This window comes from Eubalaena glacialis, chromosome 2 (genome assembly GCF_028564815.1).
Source record: "Eubalaena glacialis isolate mEubGla1 chromosome 2, mEubGla1.1.hap2.+ XY, whole genome shotgun sequence".
Classification (NCBI taxonomy): Eukaryota; Metazoa; Chordata; class Mammalia; order Artiodactyla; family Balaenidae; genus Eubalaena; species Eubalaena glacialis.
The window spans coordinates 47324190-47329508 of NC_083717.1; the positions used below are offsets into that span (position 1 = coordinate 47324190).

Here is a 5319-nt window from a genome sequence, read left to right on the forward strand (position 1 = left end):
CCAGGAAGACAGAATGGTGGAATTCACTGTCATGGAACAGAATAAAGAAAAAAGAACGAAAAGAAATGAAGACAGCCTAAGAGACATCTGGGACAACATTAAACGCACCAACAATCACATTATAGGGGTCTCAGAAGGAGAAGAGACAGAGAAAGGACCCGAGAAAATGTTTGAAGAGATTATAGTCAAAAACTTCCCTAACATGGGAAAGGAAATAGCCACCTAAGTCCAGGAAGCATAGAGAGTCCCAGGCAGGATAAACCCAAGGAGAAACACACCGAGACACACAGTAATCAAATTGACAAAAATTAAAGAAAAAGAAAAATTATTAAAAGCAACAAGGGAAAAGCAACAAATAATATACAAGGGAACTCCCATAAGGTTAACAGCTGATTTCTCAGCAGAAACTCTACAAGCCAGAAGGGAGTGGCATGAAATATTTAAAGAGATGAAAAGGAAGAACCTACAACCAAGATTGTTCTACCCAGCAAGGATCTCATTCAGATTCAACGGAGAAATCAAAAGCTTTACAGACAAGCAAAAGCTAAGAGAAATCAGCACCACCAAACCAGCCCTACAACAAAAGCTAAAGGAACTTCTCTAAGTGGGAAAAACAAGAAAAGAAAAGGATCTACAAAAACAAACCCAAAACAATAAAGAAAATGGTAATAGGAACATACTTATTGATAATTACCTTAAATGTGAATGGATTAAATGCTCCAACCAAAAGACACAGGCTCACTGAATGGATACAAAAACAAGACCCATATATATGGTGTCTACAAGAGACCCACTTCAGACCCAGGGACACATACAGACTGAAAGTGAGGGGATGGAAAAAGATATTCCATGCAAACGGAAATCAAAAAAAAGCTGGAGTAGCAATCCTCATATCAGATAAAATAGACTTTAAAATAAAGAATGTTACAAGAGACAAGGAAAGACACTACATAATGATGAAGGGATCAATCCAAGAAGAAGATATAACAATTATAAATATATATGCACCCAATATAGGAGCACCTCAACACATAAGGCAACTGCTAACAGCTACAAAAGAGGAAATTGACAGTAACATAATAATAGTGGGGACTTTAACACCTCACTTACACCAGTGGACAGATCATCCAGAAAGAAAATTAATAAGGAAACAAGCTTTAAATTATGCATTAGACCAGATAGATTTAATTGATATTTATAAGACATTCCATCTAAAAAGAGCAGATTACACTTTCTTCTCAAGTGCACACAGAATATTCTCCAGGATAGATCACATCTTGGGTCATAAATCAAGCCTTGGTAAATTTAAGAAATCTGAAATCATAACAAGGATACTTTCTGACCACAATGCTATGAAAATAGAAATAAATTACATGGGAAAAATGTAAAAAACACAAACAGATGGAGACTAAACAATACATTACTAAATAACCAAGAGATCACTGAAGAAATCAAAGAGGAAATCAAAAAATACCTAGAGACAAATGACAATGAAAACGCGACAATCCAAAACCTATGGGATGCAGCAAAAGCAGTTCTAAGAGGGAAGTTTATAACAATACAATCCTACCTCAAGAAATAAGAAAAATCTCACATAAACAATCTAACCTTACAGCTAAAGGAACTAGAGAAAGAAGAACAAACAAAACCCAAAGTTAGTAGAAGGAAAGAAATCATAAAGATCAGAGCAGAAATAAATGAAATAGAAACAAAGAAAACAATAGCAAAGATCAATAAAACTAAAAGCTGGTTCTTTGAGAAGATAAATGAAATTGATAAACCTTTAGCCAGACTCATCAAGAAAAAGAGGGACAGGATTCAAATAAATAAATTCAAATTAGAAATGAAAAAGAAGTTATAACGGATACCGCAGAAATACAAAGCATCATAAGAGACTACTACAGGCAACTCTATGCCAATAAAATGGACAACCTGGAAGAAATGGACAAATTCTTAGAAAGGTATAACCTTCCAAGACTGAACCAGGAAGAAATAGAAAATATGAACAGACTAATCACAAGTAATGAAATTGAAACTGTGAATAAAAATTTTCCAACAAACAAAAGTCTAGGACCAGATGGCTTCACAGGTGAATTTTATCAAACATTTAGAGAAGAGCTAACACCCATCCTTCTCAAACTCTTCCAAAAAATTGCAGAGGAAGGAACACTCCCAAACTCATTGTACGAGGCCACCATCACCTTGATACCAAAACCAGAAAAAGATACCACAAAAAAAGAAAATTACAGACAAATAACACTGATGAACATAGACGCAAAAATCCTCAACAAAATACTAGCAAACAGAATCCAGCAGCACATTAAAAGGATCATACACAATGATCAAGTGGGATTTATTCCAGGGATGCAAGCATTTTTCAATATACACAATTCAATCAATGTGATAAACCATATTAACAAACTGAAGAATAAAAACCATACGATCATCTCAATAGATGCAGAAAAAGCTTTTGACAAAATTCAACACCGATTTATGATAAAAACTCTCCAGAAAGTGGGCATAGAGAGAACCTACCTCAATATAATAAAGGCCATGTACGACAAACCCACAGCAAACATCATTCTCAATGGTGAAAAACTGAAAGCATTTCCTCTAAGATCAAGAACAAGACAAGGATGTCTACTCTCACCACTATTATCCAGCATAGTTCTTGAAGTGCTAGCCACAGCAATCAGAGAAGAAAAAGAAATAAAAGGAATACAAATTGGAAAAGAGGAAGTAAAACTGTCATTGTTTGCAGATGACATGATACTATACATACAGAATCCTAAAGATGCCACCAGAAAACTACTAGAGCTAATCAATGAATTTAGTAAAGTTGCAGGATACAAAATTAATGCACAGAAATCTCCTGCATTCTTATACACTAACAATGAAAGATCAGAAAGAGAAATTAAGGAAACACTCCCATTCACCACTGCAACAAAAAGAATAAAATACCTAGGAATAAACCTACCTAATGAGGTAAAAGACCTGTACTCAGAATACTAAAAGACACTGATGAAAGAGATCAAAGATGACACAAACAGATGGAGAGATATACCATGTTCTTGGATTGGAAGAATCAATATTGTGAAAATGACTATACTACCCAAAGCAATCTACAGATTCAATGCAATCCCTATCAAATTACCAATGGCATTTTTTACAGAACTAGAACAAAAAATCTTAAAATTTGTATGGAGACACAAAAGACCCCCAATAGCCAAAGCAGTCTTGAGGGAAAAAAATGGAGCTGGAGGAATCAGGCTCCCTGACTTCAGACTATACTACAAAGCTACAGTAATGAAGACAATATGGTACTGGCACAAAAACAGAAATATAGATCAATGGAACAGGATAGAAAGCACAGAGATAAACCCACGCATCTATGGTCAACTAATCTATCACAAAGGAGGCAAGGACATACAATGGAGAAAAGACAGTCTTCAATAAGTGGTGCTGGGAAAACTGGACAGGTACATGTAAAAGAATGAAATTAGAACACTCCCTAACACCATACACAAAAATAAACTCAAAATTGATTAAAGACCTAAATGTAAGGCCAGACACTATAAAACTCTTAGAGGAAAACATAGGAAGAACAGTCTTTGACATAAATCACAGCAAGATCCTTTTTGACCCACCTCCTAGAGTAATGGAAATAAAAACAAAAATAAACAAACAGGACCTAAGGAAACTTAAAAGCTTTTGCACATCAAAGGAAACTATAAACAAGACAAAAAGACAACCCCAAGAATGGGAGAAAATATTTGCAAACGAATCAATGGACAAAGGATTAATCTCCAAAATATATAAACAGTTCATGCAACTCAATATTAAAAAAACAAACAACCGAATTAAAAAATGGGAAGAAGACCTAAATAGACATTTCTCCAAAGAAGACATGCAGATGGCCAAGAAGCACATGAAAAGCTGCTCATCATCACTAATTATTAAAGAAATGCACATCAAAACTACAATGAGTTATCATCTCACACTGATTAGAATGGGGGTCATTAGAAAATCTACAAACAACAAATGCTGGAGAGGGTGTGGAGAAAAGGGAGCCCTCTTGCATTGTTGGTGGGAATGTAAATTGATACAGCCACTATGGGAGAACAGCATGGAGATTCCTTAAAAAACTAAAAGTAAAAAAAGGGCTTCTGTCGTGAGTGACACACGTGGGACAGCTCGTTTGTTCTTCATGCGGAATCGACATCAAGAGATTTTGGAAGCATAATTTTTTGATAATCAGGCAGCTGGTGATTGTTGGTCCTGGCGCCCCTGCAAAAAAAAAAAAAAAAACAACTAAAAGTAGAATTACCATATGACCCAGTAATCCCACTACTGGGCATATACCCAGAGAAAACCATAATTCAAAAAGACACATGCACCCCAATATTCATTGCAGCACTATTTACAATAGCCAGGTCATGGAAGCAACCTAAATGCCCATCGACAAATGAATGGATAAAGAAGATGTGGTACATATATACAATGGAATATTACTCAGCCATAAAAAAGAACGAAATTGGGTCATTTGTAGAGATGTGGATGGACCTAGAGACTGTCATACAGAGTGAAGTAAGTCAGAAAGAGAAAAACAAATATCGTATTCCACATATATGTGGAATCTAGAAAAATGGTACAGATGAACCTGTTTGCAAGACAGAAATAGAGACACAGATGTAGAGAACAAACGTATGGACACCAAGGGGGGAAAGCAGTGGGGAGGGGGTGGTGGTGGGATGAATTGGGAGATTGGGATTGACATATATATACAACTATATATAAAATAGATAACTAATAAGAACCCGCTGTATAAAAAAAATGAAATTAAATTTAAAAAAAAAAGAAATGTCTCGGGAAAGAAGTTTCAGAAAAGTGAATGCATCCATTCTGAAAAGTTAAGGAACACACAATAAAGCAGCAATTCAAAGAAGGTGAGTTTTGTTCAGGAAGAATTCTTGGATGAAGAAAGATGAATTGAATTTTGAAAAAAATTATGGGCACAAGCTGGAGGAAAAAATATGATGCCAATGCTCTAAAAAGGTCATGTATAAAGGGGGAGATATCCCAAGCAATGTCAAAGGGCTGGCAATAAGTTTTGGAATGGTGGATTCATAAAATGACACTATCAGTGAATACCACAAAAATAGGATAGTTGATGCTAGAGGATGGGGAGAGGGTATAAATACCAAGAGAGGAAGCTCATTGCAATCAAACAAGTGATAGGAAGAAAATATAGATTCTGGAGCAATCTATATGACATGTTACAATAGGTTGATGGAAACATGGTGGAAGCTTTGTAAAGAA

General features: G+C 35.5%; 1 non-coding gene across 1 annotated transcript; it reads left to right on the plus strand.

Annotated features, from left to right (window-relative positions):
* Positions 1-4155: 4155 nt before the first annotated feature.
* Positions 4156-4289, plus strand: LOC133086068 (U11 spliceosomal RNA). The gene has a single exon (XR_009699851.1). It is a non-coding gene; the product is annotated as a U11 spliceosomal RNA (small nuclear RNA).
* Positions 4290-5319: the final 1030 nt, after the last annotated feature.